Source organism: Osmerus mordax, chromosome 25 (genome assembly GCF_038355195.1).
Source record: "Osmerus mordax isolate fOsmMor3 chromosome 25, fOsmMor3.pri, whole genome shotgun sequence".
NCBI lineage: Eukaryota > Metazoa > Chordata > Actinopteri > Osmeriformes > Osmeridae > Osmerus > Osmerus mordax.
In genome coordinates, this window is record NC_090074.1 from 10,560,744 (window position 1) to 10,585,743 (window position 25,000).

Genomic DNA, 25,000 nt, shown 5'->3' on the forward strand with positions numbered 1-25,000 from the left:
AACCCGGGACCTCTCGCACCCTAAGCGAGAATCATACCCCTAGACCAACGAGCCACTTTCTAGTTGTTTCTTCGATTGATCGATTTGTTGTCACAAAACATGCTTAGACAAAGGTTCCCTGCACCCTAAGCGAGATTCATACCACGAGACCAACGAGCCATGCTCTGGTTGCTGCTTTGATCGATTTGTTGTCACAAAACATGCTTAGACAAAAAGAAAAACTTCTGCAGCAAATCGCCCCGATCTACGATGGGTAAAGGACTGATTTGGGAATAGAACAGGAGCCCTCTTTGCCAGGTTACCTCCTTCTACAGCATACTGTAAAGGGCTCGTCCGGGATTTGAACCCGGGACCTCTCGCACCCAAAGCGAGAATCATACCCCTAGACCAACAAGCCATGTTGTAGTTGCTGCTTCGATTGATCGCCTTGTTGTCACAAAACATGCTCAGACAAAGGCTCCCTGCACCCTAAGCGAGAATCATACCCCTAGACCAACAAGCCATGTTCTGGTTGCTGCTTTGATCGATTTGTTGTCACAAAACATGCTTAGACAAAGGCTCCCTGCACCCTAAGCGAGAATCATACCCCTAGACCAACGAGCCATGTTCTGGTTGCTGCTTTGATCGATTTGTTGTCACAAAACATGCTTGGACAAAAAGAGCTGGAGAAATTTCCGCAGCAAATCACGCCGATCTACGTTGGGTAAAGGACTGATTTGGGGATAGAACAGGAGCCTTCTTTGCCAGGTTACCTCCTTCTACAGCATACTATAATGGGCTCGTCCAGGATTTGAACCCTGGACCTCTCGCACCCTAAGCGAGAATCATACCCCTAGACCAACGAGCCACTTTCTAGTTGTTTCTTCGATTGATCGATTTGTTGTCACAAAACATGCTTAGACAAAGGTTCCCTGCACCCTAAGCGAGATTCATACCACGAGACCAACGAGCCATGCTCTGGTTGCTGCTTTGATCGATTTGTTGTCACAAAACATGCTTAGACAAAAAGAAAAACTTCTGCAGCAAATCGCCCCGATCTACGATGGGTAAAGGACTGATTTGGGAATAGAACAGGAGCCCTCTTTGCCAGGTTACCTCCTTCTAAAGCATACTGTAAAGGGCTCTTCCGGGATTTGAACCCGGGACCTCTCGCACCCAAAGCGAGAATCATACCCCTAGACCAACGAGCCATGTTGTAGTTGCTGCTTCGATTGATCGCCTTGTTGTCACAAAACATGCTTAGACAAAGGCTCCCTGCACCCTAAGCGAGAATCATACCCCTAGACCAACAAGCCATGTTCTGGTTGCTGCTTTGATCGATTTGTTGTCACAAAACATGCTTAGACAAAGGCTCCCTGCACCCTAAGCGAGAATCATACCCCTAGACCAACGAGCCATGTTTTGGTTGCTGCTTTGATCGATTTGTTGTCACAAAACATGCTTGGACAAAAAGAGCTGGAGAAATTTTTGCAGCAAATCACGCCGATCTACGTTGGGTAAAGGACTGATTTGGGGATAGAACAGGAGCCCTCTTTGCCAGGCAACCTCTTTCAACAGCATACTGTACGGGGCTAGTCCAGGATTTGAACCCGGGACCTCTCGCATCCTAAGCGAGAATCATACCCCTAGACCAACGAGCCACTTTCTAGTTGTTGCTTCGATTGATCGATTTGTTGTCACAAAACATGCAACAAAGGCTCCCTGCACCCTAAGCGAGAATCATACCCCTAGACCAACGAGCCATGTTCTGGTTGCTGCTTTGATCGATTTGTTGTCACAAAACATGCTTAGACATAAAGAAAAACTTCTGCAGCAAATCGCCCCGATCTACGATGGGTAAAGGACTGATTTGGGAATAGAACAGGAGCCCTCTTTGCCAGGTTACCTCCTTCTACAGCATACTGTAAAGGGCTCGTCCGGGATTTGAACCCAGGACCTCTCGCACCCAAAGCGAGAATCATACCCCTAGACCAACGAGCCATGTTGTAGTTGCTGCTTCGATTTATTGCCTTGTTGTCACAAAACATGCTTAGACAAAGGTTCCCTGCACCCTAAGCGAGATTCATACCACGAGACCAACGAGCCATGCTCTGGTTGCTGCTTTGATCGATTTGTTGTCACAAAACATGCTTAGACAAAAAGAGAAACTTCTGCAGCAAATCGCCCCGATCTACGATGGGTAAAGGACTGATTTGGGAATAGAACAGGAGCCCTCTTTGCCAGGTTACCTCCTTCTACAGCATATTGTAAAGGGCTCGTCCGGGATTTGAACCCAGGACCTCTCGCACCCAAAGCGAGAATCATACCCCTAGACCAACGAGCCATGTTGTAGTTGCTGCTTCGATTGATCGACTTGTTGCCACAAAACATGCTTAGACAAATAGAGAAACTTCCGCAGCAAATCACCCCGATCTTCGTTGGGTAAAGGACTGATTTGTGAATAGAACAGGAGACCTCTTTGCCATGTTACCTCCTTCACCAGCATACTGTAATGGGCTCGTCCGGGATTTGAACCCCGGACCTCTCACACCCTAAGCGAGAATCATACCCCTAGACCAACGAGCCATGTTCTGGTTGCTGCTTTGATCGATTTGTTGTCACAAAACATGCTTGGACAAAAAGAGCTGGAGAAACCTCCGCAGCAAATCACGCCGATCTACGTTGGGTAAAGGACTGATTTGGGAATAGAACAGGAGCCTTCTTTGCCAGGTTACCTCCTTCTACAGCATACTATAATGGGCTCGTCCGGGATTTGAACCCGGGACCTCTCGCACCCTAAGCGAGAATCATACCCCTAGACCAACGAGCCACTTTCTAGTTGTTTCTTCGATTGATCGATTTGTTGTCACAAAACATGCTTAGACAAAGGTTCCCTGCACCCTAAGCGAGATTCATACCACGAGACCAACGAGCCATGCTCTGGTTGCTGCTTTGATCGATTTGTTGTCACAAAACATGCTTAGACAAAAAGAAAAACTTCTGCAGCAAATCGCCCCGATCTACGATGGATAAAGGACTGATTTGGGAATAGAACAGGAGCCCTCTTTGCCAGGTTACCTCCTTCTACAGCATACTGTAAAGGGCTCGTCCGGGATTTGAACCCGGGACCTCTCGCACCCAAAGCGAGAATCATACCCCTAGACCAACGAGCCATGTTGTAGTTGCTGCTTCGATTGATCGCCTTGTTGTCACAAAACATGCTTAGACAAAGGCTCCCTGCACCCAAAGCGAGAATCATACCCCTAGACCAACAAGCCATGTTCTGGTTGCTGCTTTGATCGATTTGTTGTCACAAAACATGCTTAGACAAAGGCTCCCTGCACCCTAAGCAAGAATCATACCCCTAGACCAACGAGCCATGTTCTGGTTGCTGCTTTGATCGATTTGTTGTCACAAAACATGCTTGGACAAAAAGAGCTGGAGAAATTTCCGCAGCAAATCACGCCGATCTACGTTGGGTAAAGGACTGATTTGGGGATAGATCAGGAGCCCTCTTTGCCAGGCAACCTCTTTCAACAGCATACTGTAAGGGGCTCGTCCGGGATTTGAACCCAGGACCTCTCGCACCCAAAGCAAGAATCATACCCCTAGACCAACGAGCCATGTTGTAGTTGCTGCTTCGATTGATCGCCTTGTTGTCACAAAACATGCTTAGACAAAGGCTCCCTGCACCCTAAGCGAGAATCATACCCCTAGACCAACAAGCCATGTTCTGGTTGCTGCTTTGATCGATTTGTTGTCACAAAACATGCTTAGACAAAGGCTCCCTGCACCCTAAGCGAGAATCATACCCCTAGACCAACGAGCCATGTTCTGGTTGCTGCTTTGATCGATTTGTTGTCACAAAACATGCTTGGACAAAAAGAGCTGGAGAAATTTTTGCAGCAAATCACGCCGATCTACGTTGGGTAAAGGACTGATTTGGGGATAGAACAGGAGCCCTCTTTGCCAGGCAACCTCTTTCAACAGCATACTGTACGGGGCTCGTCCGGGATTTGAACCCGGGACCTCTCGCACCCTAAGCGAGAATCATACCCCTAGACCAATGAGCCATGTTCTAGTTGCTGCTTCGATTGATCGATTTGTTGTCACAAAACATGCTTAGACAAAGGCTCCCTGCACCCTAAGCGAGATTCATACCACGAGACCAACGAGCCATGCTCTGGTTGCTGCTTTGATCGATTTGTTGTCACAAAACATGCTTAGACAAAAAGAAAAACTTCGCAGCAAATCGCCCCGATCTACGATGGGTAAAGGACTGATCTGGGATTAGAACAGGAGCCCTCTTCACTAAATAACCTCCTTCAACAACCTACTGTAGTGGGCTCATCCGAGATCCCGCACCCTAAGCTAGAATCATACCCCTAGACCAACGAGCCATGTTCTAGTTGCTGCTTCGATTGATCGATTTGTTGTCACAAAACATGCTAAAACAAATAGAGAAACTTCTACAGCAAATCACCCCGATCTACGTTGGGTAAAGGAATGATTTGGGAATAGAACAGGTGCCCTCTTTGCCACATTACCTCCTTCAACAGTATACTGTACGGGGCTCGTCCGGGATTTGAACCCGGGACCTCTCGCACCCTAAGCGAGAATCATACCCCTAGACCAATGAGCCATGTTCTAGTTGCTGCTTCGATTGATCGATTTGTTGTCACAAAACATGCTTAAACAAAGGCTCCCTGCACCCTAAGCGAGAATCATACCACGAGACCAATGAGCAATGTATTGGTTGCTGCTTTGATCGATTTGTTGTCACAAAACATGCGTAAACAAAAAGAGCTGGAAAAACTTCAGCAGCAAATCACCCCAATCTACGTTGGGTAAAGGACTGATCTGGGATTAGAACAGGAGCCCTCTTCGCCAAGTAACCTCCTTTAACAACATACTGTAAAGGGCTCGTCCGGGATTCGAACCCGGGACCTCTCGCACCCGAAGCGAGAATCATACCCCTAGACCAACGAGCCATGCTCTGGTTGCTGCTTTGACCGATTTGTTGTAACAAAACATGCTTAGACAAAGGCTCCCTGCACCCAAAGCGAGAATCATACCCCTAGACCAACGAGCCACTTTCTAGTTGTTTCTTCGATTGATCGATTTGTTGTCACAAAACATGCTTACACAAAGGCTCCCTGCACCCTAAGCGAGATTCATACCACGAGACCAACGAGCCATGCTCTGGTTGCTGCTTTGATCGATTTGTTGTCACAAAACATGCTTAGACAAAAAGAAAAACTTCGCAGCAAATCGCCCCGATCTACGATGGGTAAAGGACTGATCTGGGATTAGAACAGGAGCCCTCTTCACTAAATAACCTCCTTCAACAACCTACTGTAGTGGGCTCATCCGAGATCCCGCACCCTAAGCTAGAATCATACCCCTAGACCAACGAGCCATGTTCTAGTTGCTGCTTCGATTGATCGATTTGTTGTCACAAAACATGCTAAAACAAATAGAGAAACTTCTACAGCAAATCACCCCGATCTACGTTGGGTAAAGGAATGATTTGGGAATAGAACAGGTGCCCTCTTTGCCACATTACCTCCTTCAACAGTATACTGCAATGGGCTCCTCCGGGATTTGTACCCCGGACCTCTCGCACCTTAAGCGAGAATCATACCCCTAGACCAACGAGCCATGCTCTGGTTGCTGCTTTGATAGATTTGTTGTAACCAAACATGCTTAGACAAAAAGAGAAATTTCCAAAGCAAATCACGCCGATCTACATTGGGTAAAGGACTGATTTGGGAATAGAACAGGTGCCCTCTTTGCCAGGTTACCTCTTTCAACAGCATACTGTAATGGTCTCGTCCGGGATTTGAACCCAGGACCTCTCTCGCACCGTAAGCGAGAATCATACCCCTAGACCAACGAGCCATGCTCTGGTTGCTGCTTTGATCGATTTGTTGTCACAAAACATGCTTAGATAAAGGCTCCCTGCACCCAAAGCGAGAATCATACACCTTGACCAACGAGCCATGTTCTAGTTGCTGCTTCGATTGATCGATTTGTTGTCACAAAACATGCTAAGACAAATAGAGAAACTCCTACAGCAAATCACCCCGATCTACGTTGGGTAAAGGACTGATTTGGGAATAGAACAGGAGCCCTCTTTGCCATGTTACCTCCTTCAACAGCATACTGTAATGGGCTCGTCCGGGATTTGAACTCAGGACCTCTCGCACCCTAAGCGAGAATCATACCCCTAGACCAACGAGCCATGTTTTGGTTGCTGCTTTGATTGATTTGTTGTCAAAAAAAAATGCTTAGACAAAGGCTCCCTGCAGCCTAAGCGAGAATCATACCCCTTGACCAACGAGCAATGTTATAGTTGCTGCTTCGATTGATCGATTTGTTGTAACAAAACATGCTTAGACAAAGGCTCCCTGCACCCAAATCGAGAATCATACCCCTTGACCAACGAGCCATGTTCTAGTTGCTGCTTCGATTGATCGATTTGTTGTCACAAAACATGCTTAAACAAAGGCTCCCTGCACCCTAAGCGAGAATCATACCACGAGACCAATGAGCAATGTATTGGTTGCTGCTTTGATCGATTTGTTGTCACAAAACATGCGTAAACAAAAAGAGCTGGAAAAACTTCAGCAGCAAATCACCCCAATCTACGTTGGGTAAAGGACTGATCTGGGATTAGAACAGGAGCCCTCTTCGCCAAGTAACCTCCTTTAACAACATACTGTAAAGAGCTCGTCCGGGATTCGAACCCGGGACCTCTCGCACCCGAAGCGAGAATCATACCCCTAGACCAACGAGCCATGCTCTGGTTGCTGCTTTGATCGATTTGTTGTCACAAAACATGCTTAGACAAAGGCTCCCTGCACCCAAAGCGAGAATCATACACCTTGACCAACGAGCCATGTTCTAGTTGCTGCTTCGATTGATCGATTTGTTGTCACAAAACATGCTTAGACAAAGGCTCCCTGCACCCTAAGCGAGAATCATACCCCTAGACCAACGAGCCATGTTCTGGTTGCTGCTTTGATCGATTTTTTGTCACAAAACATGCTTAGACAAAAAGAGAAACATCCGCAGCAAATCACGCCGAGCTACACTGGGTAAAGTACTGATCTGGGATTAGAACAGGAGCCCTCTTCACTAAATAACCTCCTTCAACAACCAACTGAAATGGGCTCATCCGAGATCCCGCACCCTAAGCTAGAATCATGTTCTACCAACGAGCCATGTTCTGGTTGCTGCTTTCATCGATTTGTTGTCACAAAACATGCTTAGACAAAGGCTCCCTGCACCCTAAGCGAGAATCATACCACGAGACCAACGAGCCATGTTCTGGTTGCTGCTTTGATTAAGTTGTTGTAAAAAAAATGCGTAGACAAAAAGAGCTGGAGAAACTTCTGCAGCAAATCACCCCGATCTACGTTGGGTAAAGGACTGATATGGGAATAGAACAGGAACACTCTTTGCCATGTTACCTCCTTCAACAGCATACTGGAAAGGGCTCGTCCAGGATTTGAACCCTGGACCTCTCGCACCCAAAGTGAGACTCATACCCCTAGACCAAAGAGCCATGTTTTAGTTGCTGCTTCGATGGATCGATTTGTTGTCACAAAACATGCTTAGACAAAGGCTCCCTGCACCCTAAGCGAGAATCATACCACGAGACCAACGAGCCATGTTCTGGTTGCTGCTTTAATCGATTTGTTGTCACAAAACATGCGTAAACAAAAAGAGCTGGAAAAACTTCAGCAGCAAATCACCCCAATCTACGTTGGGTAAAGGACTGATCTGGGATTAGAACAGGAGCCCTCTTCGCCAAGTAACCTCCTTTAACAACATACTGTAAAGGGCTCGTCCGGGATTCGAACCCGGGACCTCTCGCACCCGAAGCGAGAATCATACCCCTAGACCAACGAGCCATGCTCTGGTTGCTGCTTTGATCGATTTGTTGTCACAAAACATGCTTAGACAAAGGCTCCCTGCACCCAAAGCGAGAATCATACACCTTGACCAACGAGCCATGTTCTAGTTGCTGCTTCGATTGATCGATTTGTTGTCACAAAACATGCTTAGACAAAGGCTCCCTGCACCCTAAGCGAGAATCATACCCCTAGACCAACGAGCCATGTTCTGGTTGCTGCTTTGATCGATTTTTTGTCACAAAACATGCTTAGACAAAAAGAGAAACATCCGCAGCAAATCACGCCGAGCTACACTGGGTAAAGTACTGATCTGGGATTAGAACAGGAGCCCTCTTCACTAAATAACCTCCTTCAACAACCAACTGAAATGGGCTCATCCGAGATCCCGCACCCTAAGCTAGAATCATGTTCTACCAACGAGCCATGTTCTGGTTGCTGCTTTCATCGATTTGTTGTCACAAAACATGCTTAGACAAAGGCTCCCTGCACCCTAAGCGAGAATCATACCACGAGACCAACGAGCCATGTTCTGGTTGCTGCTTTGATTAAGTTGTTGTAAAAAAAATGCGTAGACAAAAAGAGCTGGAGAAACTTCTGCAGCAAATCACCCCGATCTACGTTGGGTAAAGGACTGATATGGGAATAGAACAGGAACACTCTTTGCCATGTTACCTCCTTCAACAGCATACTGGAAAGGGCTCGTCCAGGATTTGAACCCTGGACCTCTCGCACCCAAAGTGAGACTCATACCCCTCGACCAAAGAGCCATGTTTTAGTTGCTGCTTCGATGGATCGATTTGTTGTCACAAAACATGCTTAGACAAAGGCTCCCTGCACCCTAAGCGAGAATCATACCACGAGACCAACGAGCCATGTTCTGGTTGCTGCTTTCATCGATTTGTTGTCACAAAACATGCTTAAACAAAAGCTCCCTGCACCCTAAGCGAGAATCATACCACGAGACCAATGAGCCATGTTCTGGTTGCTGCTTTGATTGATCGATTTGTTGTCACAAAACATGCTAAGACAAATAGAGAAACTCCTACAGCAAATCACCCCGATCTACGTTGGGTAAAGGACTGATTTGGGAATAGAACAGGAGCCTTCTTTGCCATGTTACCTCCTTCAACAGCATACTGTAATGGGCTCGTCCGGGATTTGAACCCAGGACCTCTCGCACCCTAAGCGAGAATCATACCCCTAGACCAACGAGCCATGTTTTGGTTGCTGCTTTGATTGATTTGTTGTCAAAAAAAAATGCTTAGACAAAGGCTCCCTGCAGCCTAAGCGAGAATCATACCCCTTGACCAACGAGCAATGTTATAGTTGCTGCTTCGATTGATCGATTTGTTGTAACAAAACATGCTTAGACAAAGGCTCCCTGCACCCAAAGCGAGAATCATACCCCTAGACCAACGAGCCACTTTCTAGTTGTTTCTTCGATTGATCGATTTGTTGTCACAAAACATGCTTACACAAAGGCTCCCTGCACCCTAAGCGAGATTCATACCACGAGACCAACGAGCCATGCTCTGGTTGCTGCTTTGATCGATTTGTTGTCACAAAACATGCTTAGACAAAAAGAAAAACTTCTGCAGCAAATCGCCCCGATCTACGATGGGTAAAGGACTGATTTGGGAATAGAACAGGAGCCCTCTTTGCAAGGTTACCTCCTTCAACAGCATACTGTAATGGGCTCGTCCGGGATTTGAACCCGGGACCTCTCGCACCCTAAGCGAGAATCATACCCCTAGACCAACGAGCCATGTTCTAGTTGCTGCTTCGATTGATCGATTTGTTGTCACAAAACATGCTTACACAAAGGCTTCCTGCACCCTAAGCAAAAATCATACCACGAGACCAATGAGCCATGTTCTGGTTGCTGCTTTGATCGATTTTTTGTCACAAAACATGCTTAGACAAAAAGAGCTGGAGGAACTTCTGCAGCAAATCACCCCGATCTACGTTAGGTAAAGGACTGATCTGGGATTAGAACAGGAGCCCTCTTCACTAAATAACCTCCTTCAACAACCTACTGTAGTGGGCTCATCCGAGATCCCGCACCCTAAGCTAGAATCATACCCCTAGACCAACGAGCCATGTTCTAGTTGCTGCTTCGATTGATCGATTTGTTGTCACAAAACATGCTAAAACAAATAGAGAAACTTCTACAGCAAATCACCCCGATCTACGTTGGGTAAAGGAATGATTTGGGAATAGAACAGGTGCCCTCTTTGCCACATTACCTCCTTCAACAGTATACTGCAATGGGCTCGTACGGGATTTGTACCCCGGACCTCTCGCACCTTAAGCGAGAATCATACCCCTAGACCAACGAGCCATGCTCTGGTTGCTGCTTTGATAGATTTGTTGTAACCAAACATGCTTAGACAAAAAGAGAAATTTCCAAAGCAAATCACGCCGATCTACATTGGGTAAAGGACTGATTTGGGAATAGAACAGGTGCCCTCTTTGCCAGGTTACCTCTTTCAACAGCATACTGTAATGGTCTCGTCCGGGATTTGAACCCAGGACCTCTCTCGCACCGTAAGCGAGAATCATACCCCTAGACCAACGAGCCATGCTCTGGTTGCTGCTTTGATCGATTTGTTGTCACAAAAAATGCTTAGATAAAGGCTCCCTGCACCCAAAGCGAGAATCATACACCTTGACCAACGAGCCATGTTCTAGTTGCTGCTTCGATTGATCGATTTGTTGTCACAAAACCTGCTAAGACAAATAGAGAAACTCCTACAGCAAATCACCCCGATCTACGTTGGGTAAAGGACTGATTTGGGAATAGAACAGGAGCCCTCTTTGCCATGTTACCTCCTTCAACAGCATACTGTAATGGGCTCGTCCGGGATTTGAACCCAGGACCTCTGGCACCCTAAGCGAGAATCATACCCCTAGACCAACGAGCCATGTTTTGGTTGCTGCTTTGATTGATTTGTTGTCAAAAAAAAATGCTTAGACAAAGGCTCCCTGCAGCCTAAGCGAGAATCATACCCCTTGACCAACGAGCAATGTTATAGTTGCTGCTTCGACTGATCGATTTGTTGTAACAAAACATGCTTAGACAAAGGCTCCCTGCACCCAAAGCGAGAATCATACCCCTTGACCAACGAGCCATGTTCTAGTTGCTGCTTCGATTGATCGATTTGTTGTCACAAAACATGCTTAAACAAAGGCTCCCTGCACCCTAAGCGAGATTCATACCACGAGACCAACGAGCCATGCTCTGGTTGCTGCTTTGATCGATTTGTTGTCACAAAACATGCTTAGACAAAAAGAAAAACTTCGCAGCAAATCGCCCCGATCTACGATGGGTAAAGGACTGATCTGGGATTAGAACAGGAGCCCTCTTCACTAAATAACCTCCTTCAACAACCTACTGTAGTGGGCTCATCCGAGATCCCGCACCCTAAGCTAGAATCATACCCCTAGACCAACGAGCCATGTTCTAGTTGCTGCTTCGATTGATCGATTTGTTGTCACAAAACATGCTAAAACAAATAGAGAAACTTCTACAGCAAATCACCCCGATCTACGTTGGGTAAAGGAATGATTTGGGAATAGAACAGGTGCCCTCTTTGCCACATTACCTCCTTCAACAGTATACTGCAATGGGCTCGTACGGGATTTGTACCCCGGACCTCTCGCACCTTAAGCGAGAATCATACCCCTAGACCAACGAGCCATGCTCTGGTTGCTGCTTTGATAGATTTGTTGTAACCAAACATGCTTAGACAAAAAGAGAAATTTCCAAAGCAAATCACGCCGATCTACATTGGGTAAAGGACTGATTTGGGAATAGAACAGGTGCCCTCTTTGCCAGGTTACCTCTTTCAACAGCATACTGTAATGGTCTCGTCCGGGATTTGAACCCAGGACCTCTCTCGCACCGTAAGCGAGAATCATACCCCTAGACCAACGAGCCATGCTCTGGTTGCTGCTTTGATCGATTTGTTGTCACAAAACATGCTTAGATAAAGGCTCCCTGCACCCAAAGCGAGAATCATACACCTTGACCAACGAGCCATGTTCTAGTTGCTGCTTCGATTGATCGATTTGTTGTCACAAAACATGCTAAGACAAATAGAGAAACTCCTACAGCAAATCACCCCGATCTACGTTGGGTAAAGGACTGATTTGGGAATAGAACAGGAGCCCTCTTTGCCATGTTACCTCCTTCAACAGCATACTGTAATGGGCTCGTCCGGGATTTGAACTCAGGACCTCTCGCACCCTAAGCGAGAATCATACCCCTAGACCAACGAGCCATGTTTTGGTTGCTGCTTTGATTGATTTGTTGTCAAAAAAAAAATGCTTAGACAAAGGCTCCCTGCAGCCTAAGCGAGAATCATACCCCTTGACCAACGAGCAATGTTATAGTTGCTGCTTCGATTGATCGATTTGTTGTAACAAAACATGCTTAGACAAAGGCTCCCTGCACCCAAATCGAGAATCATACCCCTTGACCAACGAGCCATGTTCTAGTTGCTGCTTCGATTGATCGATTTGTTGTCACAAAACATGCTTAAACAAAGGCTCCCTGCACCCTAAGCGAGAATCATACCACGAGACCAATGAGCAATGTATTGGTTGCTGCTTTGATCGATTTGTTGTCACAAAACATGCGTAAACAAAAAGAGCTGGAAAAACTTCAGCAGCAAATCACCCCAATCTACGTTGGGTAAAGGACTGATCTGGGATTAGAACAGGAGCCCTCTTCGCCAAGTAACCTCCTTTAACAACATACTGTAAAGGGCTCGTCCGGGATTCGAACCCGGGACCTCTCGCACCCGAAGCGAGAATCATACCCCTAGACCAACGAGCCATGCTCTGGTTGCTGCTTTGATCGATTTGTTGTCACAAAACATGCTTAGACAAAGGCTCCCTGCACCCAAAGCGAGAATCATACACCTTGACCAACGAGCCATGTTCTAGTTGCTGCTTCGATTGATCGATTTGTTGTCACAAAACATGCTTAGACAAAGGCTCCCTGCACCCTAAGCGAGAATCATACCCCTAGACCAACGAGCCATGTTCTGGTTGCTGCTTTGATCGATTTTTTGTCACAAAACATGCTTAGACAAAAAGAGAAACATCCGCAGCAAATCACGCCGAGCTACACTGGGTAAAGTACTGATCTGGGATTAGAACAGGAGCCCTCTTCACTAAATAACCTCCTTCAACAACCAACTGAAATGGGCTCATCCGAGATCCCGCACCCTAAGCTAGAATCATGTTCTACCAACGAGCCATGTTCTGGTTGCTGCTTTCATCGATTTGTTGTCACAAAACATGCTTAGACAAAGGCTCCCTGCACCCTAAGCGAGAATCATACCACGAGACCAACGAGCCATGTTCTGGTTGCTGCTTTGATTAAGTTGTTGTAAAAAAAATGCGTAGACAAAAAGAGCTGGAGAAACTTCTGCAGCAAATCACCCCGATCTACGTTGGGTAAAGGACTGATATGGGAATAGAACAGGAACACTCTTTGCCATGTTACCTCCTTCAACAGCATACTGGAAAGGGCTCGTCCAGGATTTGAACCCTGGACCTCTCGCACCCAAAGTGAGACTCATACCCCTAGACCAAAGAGCCATGTTTTAGTTGCTGCTTCGATGGATCGATTTGTTGTCACAAAACATGCTTAGACAAAGGCTCCCTGCACCCTAAGCGAGAATCATACCACGAGACCAACGAGCCATGTTCTGGTTGCTGCTTTCATCGATTTGTTGTCACAAAACATGCGTAAACAAAAAGAGCTGGAAAAACTTCAGCAGCAAATCACCCCAATCTACGTTGGGTAAAGGACTGATCTGGGATTAGAACAGGAGCCCTCTTCGCCAAGTAACCTCCTTTAACAACATACTGTAAAGGGCTCGTCCGGGATTCGAACCCGGGACCTCTCGCACCCGAAGCGAGAATCATACCCCTAGACCAACGAGCCATGCTCTGGTTGCTGCTTTGATCGATTTGTTGTCACAAAACATGCTTAGACAAAGGCTCCCTGCACCCAAAGCGAGAATCATACACCTTGACCAACGAGCCATGTTCTAGTTGCTGCTTCGATTGATCGATTTGTTGTCACAAAACATGCTTAGACAAAGGCTCCCTGCACCCTAAGCGAGAATCATACCCCTAGACCAACGAGCCATGTTCTGGTTGCTGCTTTGATCGATTTTTTGTCACAAAACATGCTTAGACAAAAAGAGAAACATCCGCAGCAAATCACGCCGAGCTACACTGGGTAAAGTACTGATCTGGGATTAGAACAGGAGCCCTCTTCACTAAATAACCTCCTTCAACAACCAACTGAAATGGGCTCATCCGAGATCCCGCACCCTAAGCTAGAATCATGTTCTACCAACGAGCCATGTTCTGGTTGCTGCTTTCATCGATTTGTTGTCACAAAACATGCTTAGACAAAGGCTCCCTGCACCCTAAGCGAGAATCATACCACGAGACCAACGAGCCATGTTCTGGTTGCTGCTTTGATTAAGTTGTTGTAAAAAAAATGCGTAGACAAAAAGAGCTGGAGAAACTTCTGCAGCAAATCACCCCGATCTACGTTGGGTAAAGGACTGATATGGGAATAGAACAGGAACACTCTTTGCCATGTTACCTCCTTCAACAGCATACTGGAAAGGGCTCGTCCAGGATTTGAACCCTGGACCTCTCGCACCCAAAGTGAGACTCATACCCCTAGACCAAAGAGCCATGTTTTAGTTGCTGCTTCGATGGATCGATTTGTTGTCACAAAACATGCTTAGACAAAGGCTCCCTGCACCCTAAGCGAGAATCATACCACGAGACCAACGAGCCATGTTCTGGTTGCTGCTTTCATCGATTTGTTGTCACAAAACATGCGTAAACAAAAAGAGCTGGAAAAACTTCAGCAGCAAATCACCCCAATCTACGTTGGGTAAAGGACTGATCTGGGATTAGAACAGGAGCCCTCTTCGCCAAGTAACCTCCTTTAACAACATACTGTAAAGGGCTCGTCCGGGATTCGAACCCGGGACCTCTCGCACCCGAAGCGAGAATCATACCCCTAGACCAACGAGCCATGCTCTGGTTGCTGCTTTGATCGATTTGTTGTCACAAAACATGCTTAGACAAAGGCTCCCTGCACCCAAAGCGAGAATCATACACCTTGACCAACGAGCCATGTTCTAGTTGCTGCTTCGATTGATCGATTTGTTGTCACAAAACATGCTTAGACAAAGGCTCCCTGCACCCTAAGCGAGAATCATACCCCTAGACCAACGAGCCATGTTCTGGTTGCTGCTTTGATCGATTTTTTGTCACAAAACATGCTTAGACAAAAAGAGAAACATCCGCAGCAAATCACGCCGAGCTACACTGGGTAAAGTACTGATCTGGGATTAGAACAGGAGCCCTCTTCACTAAATAACCTCCTTCAACAACCAACTGAAATGGGCTCATCCGAGATCCCGCACCCTAAGCTAGAATCATGTTCTACCAACGAGCCATGTTCTGGTTGCTGCTTTCATCGATTTGTTGTCACAAAACATGCTTAGACAAAGGCTCCCTGCACCCTAAGCGAGAATCATACCACGAGACCAACGAGCCATGTTCTGGTTGCTGCTTTGATTAAGTTGTTGTAAAAAAAATGCGTAGACAAAAAGAGCTGGAGAAACTTCTGCAGCAAATCACCCCGATCTACGTTGGGTAAAGGACTGATATGGGAATAGAACAGGAACACTCTTTGCCATGTTACCTCCTTCAACAGCATACTGGAAAGGGCTCGTCCAGGATTTGAACCCTGGACCTCTCGCACCCAAAGTGAGACTCATACCCCTCGACCAAAGAGCCATGTTTTAGTTGCTGCTTCGATGGATCGATTTGTTGTCACAAAACATGCTTAGACAAAGGCTCCCTGCACCCTAAGCGAGAATCATACCACGAGACCAACGAGCCATGTTCTGGTTGCTGCTTTCATCGATTTGTTGTCACAAAACATGCTTAAACAAAAGCTCCCTGCACCCTAAGCGAGAATCATACCACGAGACCAATGAGCCATGTTCTGGTTGCTGCTTTGATTGATCGATTTGTTGTCACAAAACATGCTAAGACAAATAGAGAAACTCCTACAGCAAATCACCCCGATCTACGTTGGGTAAAGGACTGATTTGGGAATAGAACAGGAGCCTTCTTTGCCATGTTACCTCCTTCAACAGCATACTGTAATGGGCTCGTCCGGGATTTGAACCCAGGACCTCTCGCACCCTAAGCGAGAATCATACCCCTAGACCAACGAGCCATGTTTTGGTTGCTGCTTTGATTGATTTGTTGTCAAAAAAAAATGCTTAGACAAAGGCTCCCTGCAGCCTAAGCGAGAATCATACCCCTTGACCAACGAGCAATGTTATAGTTGCTGCTTCGATTGATCGATTTGTTGTAACAAAACATGCTTAGACAAAGGCTCCCTGCACCCAAAGCGAGAATCATACCCCTAGACCAACGAGCCACTTTCTAGTTGTTTCTTCGATTGATCGATTTGTTGTCACAAAACATGCTTACACAAAGGCTCCCTGCACCCTAAGCGAGATTCATACCACGAGACCAACGAGCCATGCTCTGGTTGCTGCTTTGATCGATTTGTTGTCACAAAACATGCTTAGACAAAAAGAAAAACTTCTGCAGCAAATCGCCCCGATCTACGATGGGTAAAGGACTGATTTGGGAATAGAACAGGAGCCCTCTTTGCAAGGTTACCTCCTTCAACAGCATACTGTAATGGGCTCGTCCGGGATTTGAACCCGGGACCTCTCGCACCCTAAGCGAGAATCATACCCCTAGACCAACGAGCCATGTTCTAGTTGCTGCTTCGATTGATCGATTTGTTGTCACAAAACATGCTTACACAAAGGCTTCCTGCACCCTAAGCAAAAATCATACCACGAGACCAATGAGCCATGTTCTGGTTGCTGCTTTGATCGATTTTTTGTCACAAAACATGCTTAGACAAAAAGAGCTGGAGGAACTTCTGCAGCAAATCACCCCGATCTACGTTAGGTAAAGGACTGATCTGGGATTAGAACAGGAGCCCTCTTCACTAAATAACCTCCTTCAACAACCTACTGTAGTGGGCTCATCCGAGATCCCGCACCCTAAGCTAGAATCATACCCCTAGACCAACGAGCCATGTTCTAGTTGCTGCTTCGATTGATCGATTTGTTGTCACAAAACATGCTAAAACAAATAGAGAAACTTCTACAGCAAATCACCCCGATCTACGTTGGGTAAAGGAATGATTTGGGAATAGAACAGGTGCCCTCTTTGCCACATTACCTCCTTCAACAGTATACTGCAATGGGCTCGTACGGGATTTGTACCCCGGACCTCTCGCACCTTAAGCGAGAATCATACCCCTAGACCAACGAGCCATGCTCTGGTTGCTGCTTTGATAGATTTGTTGTAACCAAACATGCTTAGACAAAAAGAGAAATTTCCAAAGCAAATCACGCCGATCTACATTGGGTAAAGGACTGATTTGGGAATAGAACAGGTGCCCTCTTTGCCAGGTTACCTCTTTCAACAGCATACTGTAATGGTCTCGTCCGGGATTTGAACCCAGGACCTCTCTCGCACCGTAAGCGAGAATCATACCCCTAGACCAACGAGCCATGTTGTAGTTGCTGCTTCGATTGATTGCCTTGTTGTCACAAAACATGCTTAGACAAAGGCTCCCTGCACCCTAAGCGAGAATCATACCCCTAGACCAACAAGCCATGTTCTGGTTGCTGCTTTGATCGATTTGTTGTCACAAAACATGCTTAGACAAAGGCTCCCTGCACCCTAAGCGAGAATCATACCCCTAGACCAACGAGCCATGTTCTGGTTGCTGCTTTGATCGATTTGTTGTCACAAAACATGCTTGGACAAAAAGAGCTGGAGAAATTTCCGCAGCAAATCACGCCGATCTACGTTGGGTAAAGGACTGATTTGGGGATAGAACAGGAGCCCTCTTTGCCAGGCAACCTCTTTCAACTGCATACTGTAAGGGGCTCGTCCGGGATTTGAACCCGGGACCTCTCGCACCCAAAGCGAGAATCATACCCCTAGACCAACGAGCCATGTTGTAGTTGCTGCTTCGATTGATCGCCTTGTTGTCACAAAACATGCTTAGACAAAGGCTCCCTGCACCCTAAGCGAGAATCATACCCCTAGACCAACAAGCCATGTTCTGATTGCTGCTTTGATCGATTTGTTGTCACAAAACATGCTTAGACAAAGGCTCCCTGCACCCTAAGCGAGAATCATACACCTTGACCAACGAGCCATGTTCTAGTTGCTGCTTCGATTGATCGATTTGTTGTCACAAAACATGCTAAGACAAATAGAGAAACTCCTACAGCAAATCACCCCGATCTACGTTGGGTAAAGGACTGATTTGGGAATAGAACAGGAGCCCTCTTTGCCATGTTACCTCCTTCAACAGCATACTGTAATGGGCTCGTCCGGGATTTGAACCCAGGACCTCTGGCACCCTAAGCGAGAATCATACCCCTAGACCAACGAGCCATGTTTTGGTTGCTGCTTTGATTGATTTGTTGTCAAAAAAAAATGCTTAGACAAAGGCTCCCTGCAGCCTAAGCGAGAATCATACCCCTTGACCAACGAGCAATGTTATAGTTGCTGCTTCGACTGATCGATTTGTTGTAACAAAACATGCTTAGACAAAGGCTCCCTGCACCCAAAGCGAGAATCATACCCCTTGACCAACGAGCCATGTTCTAGTTGCTGCTTCGATTGATCGATTTGTTGTCACAAAACATGCTTAAACAAAGGCTCCCTGCACCCTAAGCGAGAATCATACCACGAGACCAACGAGCAATGTATTGGTTGCTGCTTTGATCGATTTGTTGTCACAAAACATGCGTAAACAAAAAGAGCTGGAAAAACTTCAGCAGCAAATCACCCCAATCTACGTTGGGTAAAGGACTGATCTGGGATTAGAACAGGAGCCCTCTTCGCCAAGTAACCTCCTTTAACAACATACTGTAAAGGGCTCGTCCGGGATTCGAACCCGGGACCTCTCGCACCCGAAGCGAGAATCATACCCCTAGACCAACGAGCCATGCTCTGGTTGCTGCTTTGATCGATTTGTTGTCACAAAACATGCTTAGACAAAGGCTCCCTGCACCCAAAGCGAGAATCATACACCTTGACCAACGAGCCATGTTCTAGTTGCTGCTTCGATTGATCGATTTGTTGTCACAAAACATGCTTAGACAAAGGCTCCCTGCACCCTAAGCGAGAATCATACCCCTAGACCAACGAGCCATGTTCTGGTTGCTGCTTTGATCGATTTTTTGTCACAAAACATGCTTAGACAAAAAGAGAAACATCCGCAGCAAATCACGCCGAGCTACACTGGGTAAAGTACTGATCTGGGATTAGAACAGGAGCCCTCTTCACTAAATAACCTCCTTCAACAACCAACTGAAATGGGCTCATCCGAGATCCCGCACCCTAAGCTAGAATCATGTTCTACCAACGAGCCATGTTCTGGTTGCTGCTTTCATCGATTTGTTGTCACAAAACATGCTTAGACAAAGGCTCCCTGCACCCTAAGCGAGAATCATACCACGAGACCAACGAGCCATGTTCTGGTTGCTGCTTTGATTAAGTTGTTGTAAAAAAAATGCGTAGACAAAAAGAGCTGGAGAAACTTCTGCAGCAAATCACCCCGATCTACGTTGGGTAAAGGACTGATATGGGAATAGAACAGGAACACTCTTTGCCATGTTACCTCCTTCAACAGCATACTGGAAAGGGCTCGTCCAGGATTTGAACCCTGGACCTCTCGCACCCAAAGTGAGACTCATACCCCTAGACCAAAGAGCCATGTTTTAGTTGCTGCTTCGATGGATCGATTTGTTGTCACAAAACATGCTTAGACAAAGGCTCCCTGCACCCTAAGCGAGATTCATACCACGAGACCAACGAGCCATGTTCTGGTTGCTGCTTTGATCGATTTGTTGTCACAAAACATGCTTAGACAAAAAGAAAAACTTCTGCAGCAAATCGCCCCGATCTACGATGGGTAAAGGACTGATTTGGGAATAGAACAGGAGCCCTCTTTGCCAGGTTACCTCCTTCTACAGCATACTGTAAAGGGCTCGTCCGGGATTTGAACCCGGGACCTCTCGCACCCTAAGCGAGAATCATACCCCTAGACCAACGAGCCATGCCCTGGTTGCTGCTTTGATCGATTTGTTGTCACAAAACATGCTTAGACAAAGGCTCCCTGCACCCAAAGCGAGAATCATACACCTTGACCAACGAGCCATGTTCTAGTTGCTGCTTCGATTGATCGATTTGTTGTCACAAAACATGCTTACACAAAGGCTTCCTGCACCCTAAGCAAAAATCATACCACGAGACCAACGAGCCATGTTCTGGTTGCTGCTTTGATCGATTTTTTGTCACAAAACATGCTTAGACAAAAAGAGAAACATCCGCAGCAAATCACGCCGAGCTACACTGGGTAAAGTACTGATCTGGGATTAGAACAGGAGCCCTCTTCACTAAATAACCTCCTTCAACAACCAACTGAAATGGGCTCATCCGAGATCCCGCACCCTAAGCTGGAATCATGTTCTACCAACGAGCCATGTTCTGGTTGCTGCTTTCATCGATTTGTTGTCACAAAACATGCTTAAACAAAAGCTCCCTGCACCCTAAGCGAGAATCATACCACGAGACCAATGAGCCATGTTCTGGTTGCTGCTTTGATCGATTTGTTGTCAGAAAAAATGCTTAGACAAAAAGAGCTGGAGGAACTTCTGCAGCAAATCACCCCGATCTACGTTGGGTAAAGGACTGATCTGGGATTAGAACAGGAGCCCTCTTCACTAAATAACCTCCTTCAACAACCTACTGTAGTGGGCTCATCCGAGATCCCGCACCCTAAGCGAGAATCATACCCCTAGACCAACGAGCCATGTTCTAGTTGCTGCTTCGATTGATCGATTTGTTGTCACAAAACATGCTAAAACAAATAGAGAAACTTCTACAGCAAATCACCCCGATCTACATTGGGTAAAGGACTGATTTGGGAATAGAACAGGAGCCTTCTTTGCCAGGTTACCTCCTTCTACAGCATACTATAATGGGCTCGTCCGGGATTTGAACCCAGGACCTCTCGCACCCTAAGCGAGAATCATACCCCTAGACCAACGAGCCACTTTCTAATTGTTTCTTCGATTGATCGATTTGTTGTCACAAAACATGCTTACACAAAGGCTCCCTGCACCTTAAGCGAGATTCATACCCCTAGACCAACGAGCCATGTTCTGGTTGCTGCTTTGATCGATTTGTTGTCACAAAACATGCTTAGACAAAGGCTCCCTGCACCCTAAGCGAGAATCATACCCCTAGACCAACGAGCCATGTTCTGGTTGCTGCTTTGATCGATTTGTTGTCACAAAACATGCTTGGACAAAAAGAGCTGGAGAAACTTCCGCAGCAAATCACGCCGATCTACGTTGGGTAAAGGACTGATTTGGGGATAGAACAGGAGCCCTCTTTGCCAGGTTACCTCTTTCAACAGCATACTGTAAGGGGCTCGTCCGGGATTTGCACCTGGGACCTCTCGCACCCTAAGCGAGAATCATACCCCTAGACCAACGAGCCACTTTCTAATTGTTTCTTCGATTGATCGATTTGTTGTCACAAAACATGCTTACACAAAGGCTCCCTGCACCTTAAGCGAGATTCATACCACGAGACCAACGAGCCATGCTCTGGTTGCTGCTTTGATCGATTTGTCGTCACAAAACATGCTTAGACAAAAAGAAAAACTTCTGCAGCAAATCGCCCCGATCTACGATGGGTAAAGGACTGATTTGGGAATAGAACAGGAGCCCTCTTTGCCAGGTTACCTCCTTCTACAGCATACTGTAATGGGCTCGTCCGGGATTTGAACCCGGGACCTCTCGCACCCTAAGCGAGAATCATACCCCTAGACCAACAAGCTGGTTGCTGCTTTGATCGATTTGTTGTCACAAAACATGCTTAGACAAAGGCTCCCTGCACCCTAAGCGAGAATCATACCCCTAGACCAACAAGCCATGTTCTGGTTGCTGCTTTGATAGATTTGTTGTCACAAAACATACTTAGACAAAGGCTCCCTGCACCCTAAGCGAGAATCATACCCCTAGACCAACGAGCCATGTTCTGGTTGCTGCTTTGATCGATTTGTTGTCACAAAACATGCTTGGACAAAAAGAGCTGGAGAAACTTCCGCAGCAAATCACGCCGATCTACGTTGGGTAAAGGACTGATTTGGGGATAGAACAGGAGCCCTCTTTGCCAGGTTACCTCTTTCAACAGCATACTGTAAGGGGCTCGTCCGGGATTTGCACCTGGGACCTCTCGCACCCTAAGCGAGAATCATACCCCTAGACCAACGAGCCACTTTCTAATTGTTTCTTCGATTGATCGATTTGTTGTCACAAAACATGCTTACACAAAGGCTCCCTGCACCTTAAGCGAGATTCATACCACGAGACCAACGAGCCATGCTCTGGTTGCTGCTTTGATCGATTTGTCGTCACAAAACATGCTTAGACAAAAAGAAAAACTTCTGCAGCAAATCGCCCCGATCTACGATGGGTAAAGGACTGATTTGGGAATAGAACAGGAGCCCTCTTTGCCAGGTTACCTCCTTCTACAGCATACTGTAATGGGCTCGTCCGGGATTTGAACCCGGGAGCTCTCGCACCCTAAGCGAGAATCATACCCCTAGACCAACGAGCCATGTTGTAGTTGCTGCTTCGAATGATCGCCTTGTTGTCACAAAACATGCTTAGACAAAGGTTCCCTGCACCCTAAGCGAGAATCATACCACGAGACCAACGAGCAATGTATTGGTTGCTGCTTTGATCGATTTGTTGTCACAAAACATGCGTAAACAAAAAGAGCTGGAAAAACTTCTGCAGCAAATCACCCCAATCTACGTTGGGTAAAGGACTGATCTGGGATTAGAACAGGAGCCCTCTTCGCCAAGTAACCTCCTTTAACAACATACTGTAAAGGGCTCGTCCGGGATTCGAACCCGGGACCTCTCGCACCCGAAGCGAGAATCATACCCCTAGACCAACGAGCCATGCTCTGGTTGCTGCTTTGATCGATTTGTTGTCACAAAACATGCTTAGACAAAGGCTCCCTGCACCCAAAGCGAGAATCATACACCTTGACCAACGAGCCATGTTCTAGTTGCTGCTTCGATTGATCGATTTGTTGTCACAAAACATGCTTAGACAAAGGCTCCCTGCACCCTAAGCGAGAATCATACCCCTAGACCAACGAGCCATGTTCTGGTTGCTGCTTTGATCGATTTTTTGTCACAAAACATGCTTAGACAAAAAGAGAAACATCCGCAGCAAATCACGCCGAGCTACACTGGGTAAAGTACTGATCTGGGATTAGAACAGGAGCCCTCTTCACTAAATAACCTCCTTCAACAACCAACTGAAATGGGCTCATCCGAGATCCCGCACCCTAAGCTAGAATCATGTTCTACCAACGAGCCATGTTCTGGTTGCTGCTTTCATCGATTTGTTGTCACAAAACATGCTTAGACAAAGGCTCCCTGCACCCTAAGCGAGAATCATACCACGAGACCAACGAGCCATGTTCTGGTTGCTGCTTTGATTAAGTTGTTGTAAAAAAAATGCGTAGACAAAAAGAGCTGGAGAAACTTCTGCAGCAAATCACCCCGATCTACGTTGGGTAAAGGACTGATATGGGAATAGAACAGGAACACTCTTTGCCATGTTACCTCCTTCAACAGCATACTGGAAAGGGCTCGTCCAGGATTTGAACCCTGGACCTCTCGCACCCAAAGTGAGACTCATACCCCTCGACCAAAGAGCCATGTTTTAGTTGCTGCTTCGATGGATCGATTTGTTGTCACAAAACATGCTTAGACAAAGGCTCCCTGCACCCTAAGCGAGAATCATACCACGAGACCAACGAGCCATGTTCTGGTTGCTGCTTTCATCGATTTGTTGTCACAAAACATGCTTAAACAAAAGCTCCCTGCACCCTAAGCGAGAATCATACCACGAGACCAATGAGCCATGTTCTGGTTGCTGCTTTGATTGATCGATTTGTTGTCACAAAACATGCGTAAACAAAAAGAGCTGGAAAAACTTCTGCAGCAAATCACCCCAATCTACGTTGGGTAAAGGACTGATCTGGGATTAGAACAGGAGCCCTCTTCACCAAGTAACCTCCTTCAACAACATACTGTAAAGGGCTCATCCGGGATTCGAACCCGGGACCTCTCGCACCCGAAGCGAGAATCATACCCCTAGACCAACGAGCCATACTCTGGTTGCTGCTTTGATCGATTTGTTGTCACAAAACATGCTTAAACAAAGGCTCCCTGCACCCTAAGCGAGAATCATACCACGAGACCAACGAGCAATGTATTGGTTGCTGCTTTGATCGATTTGTTGTCACAAAACATCCGTAAACAAAAAGAGCTGGAAAGACTTCTGCAGCAAATCACCCCAATCTACGTTGGGTAAAGGACTGATCTGGGATTAGAACAGGAACTCTCTTCACCAAGTAACCTCCTTCAACAACATACTGTAAAGGGCTCGTCCGGGATTCGAACCCTAGACCTCTCGCACCCGAAGCGAGAATCATACCCCTAGACCATCGAGCCATGCTCTGGTTGCTGCTTTGATCGATTTGTTGTCACAAAACATGCTTAAACAAAGGCTCCCTGCACCCGAAGCGAGAATCATACCCCTAGACCAACGAGCCATGCCCTGGTTGCTGCTTTGATCGATTTGTTGTCACAAAACATGCTTAGACAAAGGCTCCCTGCACCCAAAGCGAGAATCATACACCTTGACCAACGAGCCATGTTCTAGTTGCTGCTTCGATTGATCGATTTTTTGTCACAAAACATGCTTACACAAAGGCTTCCTGCACCCTAAGCAAAAATCATACCACGAGACCAACGAGCCATGTTCTGGTTGCTGCTTTGATCGATTTTTTGTCACAAAACATGCTTAGACAAAAAGAGAAACATCCGCAGC

The 25,000-nt window shown here is 46.6% G+C and overlaps 30 non-coding genes across 30 annotated transcripts in view; all 30 read right to left on the reverse strand.

Annotated features, from left to right (window-relative positions):
* The window catches only part of trnap-agg (transfer RNA proline (anticodon AGG)), a 72-nt gene extending 18 nt beyond the window's left edge, over nucleotides 1-54 (reverse strand). Inside the window, exon 1 of the tRNA in view lies at nucleotides 1-54. This exon is cut by the window's left edge and continues 18 nt beyond it. This is a non-coding gene — a tRNA (tRNA-Pro).
* Nucleotides 55-325: 271 nt separating this feature from the next.
* trnap-ugg (transfer RNA proline (anticodon UGG)) lies at nucleotides 326-397 on the reverse strand. The gene has a single exon. It is a non-coding gene; the product is annotated as a tRNA-Pro (tRNA).
* Nucleotides 398-1,908: 1,511 nt separating this feature from the next.
* On the reverse strand, nucleotides 1,909-1,980 carry trnap-ugg (transfer RNA proline (anticodon UGG)). Its single transcript has one exon. It is a non-coding gene; the product is annotated as a tRNA-Pro (tRNA).
* Nucleotides 1,981-2,251: 271 nt separating this feature from the next.
* On the reverse strand, nucleotides 2,252-2,323 carry trnap-ugg (transfer RNA proline (anticodon UGG)). Its single transcript has one exon. It is a non-coding gene; the product is annotated as a tRNA-Pro (tRNA).
* Nucleotides 2,324-2,737: 414 nt separating this feature from the next.
* On the reverse strand, nucleotides 2,738-2,809 carry trnap-agg (transfer RNA proline (anticodon AGG)). Its single transcript has one exon. It is a non-coding gene; the product is annotated as a tRNA-Pro (tRNA).
* Nucleotides 2,810-3,080: 271 nt separating this feature from the next.
* trnap-ugg (transfer RNA proline (anticodon UGG)) lies at nucleotides 3,081-3,152 on the reverse strand. The gene has a single exon. It is a non-coding gene; the product is annotated as a tRNA-Pro (tRNA).
* An 828-nt stretch (nucleotides 3,153-3,980) lies between these two features.
* Nucleotides 3,981-4,052, reverse strand: trnap-agg (transfer RNA proline (anticodon AGG)). The gene has a single exon. It is a non-coding gene; the product is annotated as a tRNA-Pro (tRNA).
* Nucleotides 4,053-4,549: 497 nt separating this feature from the next.
* Nucleotides 4,550-4,621, reverse strand: trnap-agg (transfer RNA proline (anticodon AGG)). Its single transcript has one exon. It is a non-coding gene; the product is annotated as a tRNA-Pro (tRNA).
* A 277-nt stretch (nucleotides 4,622-4,898) lies between these two features.
* Nucleotides 4,899-4,970, reverse strand: trnap-cgg (transfer RNA proline (anticodon CGG)). Its single transcript has one exon. It is a non-coding gene; the product is annotated as a tRNA-Pro (tRNA).
* An 835-nt stretch (nucleotides 4,971-5,805) lies between these two features.
* On the reverse strand, nucleotides 5,806-5,880 carry trnar-acg (transfer RNA arginine (anticodon ACG)). Its single transcript has one exon. It is a non-coding gene; the product is annotated as a tRNA-Arg (tRNA).
* Nucleotides 5,881-6,707: 827 nt separating this feature from the next.
* Nucleotides 6,708-6,779, reverse strand: trnap-cgg (transfer RNA proline (anticodon CGG)). The gene has a single exon. It is a non-coding gene; the product is annotated as a tRNA-Pro (tRNA).
* Nucleotides 6,780-7,826: 1,047 nt separating this feature from the next.
* On the reverse strand, nucleotides 7,827-7,898 carry trnap-cgg (transfer RNA proline (anticodon CGG)). The gene has a single exon. It is a non-coding gene; the product is annotated as a tRNA-Pro (tRNA).
* A 1,146-nt stretch (nucleotides 7,899-9,044) lies between these two features.
* Nucleotides 9,045-9,116, reverse strand: trnap-agg (transfer RNA proline (anticodon AGG)). The gene has a single exon. It is a non-coding gene; the product is annotated as a tRNA-Pro (tRNA).
* Nucleotides 9,117-9,594: 478 nt separating this feature from the next.
* On the reverse strand, nucleotides 9,595-9,666 carry trnap-agg (transfer RNA proline (anticodon AGG)). Its single transcript has one exon. It is a non-coding gene; the product is annotated as a tRNA-Pro (tRNA).
* A 741-nt stretch (nucleotides 9,667-10,407) lies between these two features.
* Nucleotides 10,408-10,482, reverse strand: trnar-acg (transfer RNA arginine (anticodon ACG)). Its single transcript has one exon. It is a non-coding gene; the product is annotated as a tRNA-Arg (tRNA).
* A 1,284-nt stretch (nucleotides 10,483-11,766) lies between these two features.
* trnar-acg (transfer RNA arginine (anticodon ACG)) lies at nucleotides 11,767-11,841 on the reverse strand. Its single transcript has one exon. It is a non-coding gene; the product is annotated as a tRNA-Arg (tRNA).
* An 828-nt stretch (nucleotides 11,842-12,669) lies between these two features.
* Nucleotides 12,670-12,741, reverse strand: trnap-cgg (transfer RNA proline (anticodon CGG)). The gene has a single exon. It is a non-coding gene; the product is annotated as a tRNA-Pro (tRNA).
* A 1,047-nt stretch (nucleotides 12,742-13,788) lies between these two features.
* Nucleotides 13,789-13,860, reverse strand: trnap-cgg (transfer RNA proline (anticodon CGG)). The gene has a single exon. It is a non-coding gene; the product is annotated as a tRNA-Pro (tRNA).
* A 1,047-nt stretch (nucleotides 13,861-14,907) lies between these two features.
* Nucleotides 14,908-14,979, reverse strand: trnap-cgg (transfer RNA proline (anticodon CGG)). Its single transcript has one exon. It is a non-coding gene; the product is annotated as a tRNA-Pro (tRNA).
* A 1,146-nt stretch (nucleotides 14,980-16,125) lies between these two features.
* trnap-agg (transfer RNA proline (anticodon AGG)) lies at nucleotides 16,126-16,197 on the reverse strand. Its single transcript has one exon. It is a non-coding gene; the product is annotated as a tRNA-Pro (tRNA).
* A 478-nt stretch (nucleotides 16,198-16,675) lies between these two features.
* On the reverse strand, nucleotides 16,676-16,747 carry trnap-agg (transfer RNA proline (anticodon AGG)). The gene has a single exon. It is a non-coding gene; the product is annotated as a tRNA-Pro (tRNA).
* A 741-nt stretch (nucleotides 16,748-17,488) lies between these two features.
* Nucleotides 17,489-17,563, reverse strand: trnar-acg (transfer RNA arginine (anticodon ACG)). The gene has a single exon. It is a non-coding gene; the product is annotated as a tRNA-Arg (tRNA).
* A 378-nt stretch (nucleotides 17,564-17,941) lies between these two features.
* trnap-ugg (transfer RNA proline (anticodon UGG)) lies at nucleotides 17,942-18,013 on the reverse strand. The gene has a single exon. It is a non-coding gene; the product is annotated as a tRNA-Pro (tRNA).
* A 932-nt stretch (nucleotides 18,014-18,945) lies between these two features.
* trnap-cgg (transfer RNA proline (anticodon CGG)) lies at nucleotides 18,946-19,017 on the reverse strand. Its single transcript has one exon. It is a non-coding gene; the product is annotated as a tRNA-Pro (tRNA).
* A 1,041-nt stretch (nucleotides 19,018-20,058) lies between these two features.
* Nucleotides 20,059-20,130, reverse strand: trnap-agg (transfer RNA proline (anticodon AGG)). The gene has a single exon. It is a non-coding gene; the product is annotated as a tRNA-Pro (tRNA).
* Nucleotides 20,131-21,056: 926 nt separating this feature from the next.
* Nucleotides 21,057-21,128, reverse strand: trnap-agg (transfer RNA proline (anticodon AGG)). The gene has a single exon. It is a non-coding gene; the product is annotated as a tRNA-Pro (tRNA).
* A 721-nt stretch (nucleotides 21,129-21,849) lies between these two features.
* Nucleotides 21,850-21,921, reverse strand: trnap-agg (transfer RNA proline (anticodon AGG)). Its single transcript has one exon. It is a non-coding gene; the product is annotated as a tRNA-Pro (tRNA).
* A 710-nt stretch (nucleotides 21,922-22,631) lies between these two features.
* On the reverse strand, nucleotides 22,632-22,703 carry trnap-agg (transfer RNA proline (anticodon AGG)). The gene has a single exon. It is a non-coding gene; the product is annotated as a tRNA-Pro (tRNA).
* A 277-nt stretch (nucleotides 22,704-22,980) lies between these two features.
* trnap-cgg (transfer RNA proline (anticodon CGG)) lies at nucleotides 22,981-23,052 on the reverse strand. Its single transcript has one exon. It is a non-coding gene; the product is annotated as a tRNA-Pro (tRNA).
* A 1,152-nt stretch (nucleotides 23,053-24,204) lies between these two features.
* On the reverse strand, nucleotides 24,205-24,276 carry trnap-cgg (transfer RNA proline (anticodon CGG)). Its single transcript has one exon. It is a non-coding gene; the product is annotated as a tRNA-Pro (tRNA).
* Between the last annotated feature and the right edge of the window lie 724 nt (nucleotides 24,277-25,000).